Below are 2603 nucleotides of genomic sequence, written 5' to 3' on the forward strand. Positions count from 1 at the left end.
CATAGTCCCCTGGAACTAGTCGACCTAGGAGGGCATGGAGCAAAAACTGTCCTTTATGTCCCTCTGACCAAATTAGTATAGGCCTCAAAGTATGTCAAACATCCAAGAAGATTAGTTCCATCAGTCTGGTACTGTTAATTACTGTGTGCCATGTAGATAAGTATGGGGTGCACAGGGATCTCGGGGCGCCAGCTGCTAGCGTGGCGTAGGTCCCCTGTGTGCACCAGGAAGGCGGCGGGTCCCGCAGCGCGTTGCTGGCGGGCCCCTGCTTCTCCGCTGCTTTTCCGCTGTGAGTCCCTCTGCTACCGGGGCTGGCCTGGCTGAGTTCTGCCCTAATTTCACCTGTGCACTTCCTCGAGATGCGAAATCCACCGGCCGCTGGATCACACGGGAAGGTGTGAGGCGGCTAAAGCTGGGTTTCCGTGAGTCGATGACGGAAGGAAAGCACCCCCCGGGGAGGCTGGATCGTAGGCAATAAGACACGGGACTCAGCTTAGTCCGTGTTACAGCTCTTTATTCTCCTGACTCTGCTCGACTCCAAGTCTTAGTAATTCAGCTCCAGCTCCAATTATTGAGGAAAAACCAGGACACTTATACCATGGGGGTGGTAGTAAAAACCTTAGCTGATAGGTACTTTTAGGATGCCCCATTTACATGTGGAAGTAAGCTCCTGCCAGGCTGCCAGACTGCCTAAAAAATCACACAGGAAAGCCTGGCATTTCCAGAGCCGGAGGCTATGTTTTTGTGGCGGCTACTTCAAAAGACCAGGCAGGAAGATGCCAGAAAAGCACCCTGCTGAAAAAGGAGTCTCTGCATTTGAGCCGAGCCCATGGGCTATCCGGACATGAAGAGACTACTACTTTACACAACAAGGTCCCCCAACAGATAAGTCTGGGGCAAAGACCAATTGTTCTTAGATAAACCTTGCCTAGACATATTTCTTGATCTGTTATGTATAATTTGTCAGTGGGTTGTTTGTCTAATATGGGTCCCTCTGGTTGTTAAGACCAGCTAGGGAATTAGAAAAAAGTCAGAACAGGGCAGTTTTCAAATGCTCATATGAGTTCATTGGAATTTCTTGACAAGGGCTTCCAAAATCATCCCTCTATTGGGTTCCTTCTCATTTTTCTTTGTCTTCCAAGGCTGGACTCTAGAGTGGTGAATTCAGGATTTGCTTTCAGGTATTTTGTTAGCTGTTGGAGTGGTTAGAATCAGTGTCAGTTCCCTTTCAAAGGCTTCTAGAGAGGGGGAGAAAACAAATTTATCCATCATTTTATAACAATAGCTGGTTGTCTCCCTTAGCTACAGGTGGGCTCTACAGTATTGCAGACCAAGATTTGAAGTCTTATATCTGAGCAGCACTTTCGAACTAGAAACAAAATCATCAATGAGAAATAATTGTCTAAATAACTTTTTATATTGACTTAAGCCTAATGTCTGGACGTGTAATCCCTAGAACTCTTAAAGAAATATACTGATGACTTTATTCTTTGGTTTTGGGTGTTTAAGACCATACAGTTGGCCCAAATAAATCAATTTATTTTTACACTTAAGGTTGTTTGAGGATCTGTTGTTCCTCAGGGTCACATGGGCTTAGGAGGAGCTCCTGGCTCCTTTCTTTTACCAATTCCATCTATGTGAAGATAAATCAAAGGTCCTGCTCAACCATGTCTGGCTTCATTCGGAAGCATGGATGAGATGTTTCCTCTGAGTTCACCCTCCTCTTTGTAGACTGGACACTGGTTCAAGTCCATCTCGTGGGGTCTTCATGTCCTCCCTGAACAAGAGGACAGGTGACTCACCACAGTTACAGGACATTTTGAGAGATGCTCCATAGTCCCCTGGAACTTAGTCAACCTTGGCAGGCAAGGGGAAACATGCATTTTTTTTTTTTAGCTTACATTTTTTTAAAATCTGTCATGGGAACCATGTCAGGTTTCAGAGAGGTTATCTAATTTATCCTCAACCTCCTGTATGATTAGTGTGGAAACCAGTATAGACCCCAGGGATCAATTACCAAACTATGTGGTCTGGATTTTAAATCTTTCATTTCTAATCAAGCATAAACTTAGCCAAGAAACTTTGGCTTTCCCTGTGAGATGATTTGAAAAACATTTAGGAAAGAGTACAAACCAGAGTGTAAACAGGTAGTTGGAATCTGAACATATAGTTCTAGATATTCACAAAAGTGAGAAGATTTGGCCACAGCAGGCCTCATTTCTTGAGAGTAGGAGGCAGGATGCACAGCCAAACTGCCCTATTTTGATGGGGTAAGTCCCCCTGGAGTCGGCCCAGTTCTCTACAAACGCTCTTGGGCTTCCTGGATTACCTGCTTCTGTCATTCCTTGTATTTGTTGGGTCTTTAAGGAAACACCTAAAGTCCAATTGTATCAAGGTTGCTTGAAACCTTCTCTGGGTTCCTGTTACCTGAAAGCACTTCATACCCTGCTCCAGCCAACCTTTCAGGTCTTCTCTGCTCTTCCTCTCCACTTACCCCTTATGGTGTGCCCAGCAGTGCTGGCTTCCACACTGCCCACTCTGCACCCTGCTTGGCCTTATGCTGCCGTGATGTCAACAATGTCCTTCTTGTTGCTCTATTGTTG

This window comes from Nannospalax galili, unplaced genomic scaffold (genome assembly GCF_000622305.1).
Source record: "Nannospalax galili isolate Female #2095 unplaced genomic scaffold, S.galili_v1.0 scaffold281, whole genome shotgun sequence".
Classification (NCBI taxonomy): domain Eukaryota; kingdom Metazoa; phylum Chordata; class Mammalia; order Rodentia; family Spalacidae; genus Nannospalax; species Nannospalax galili.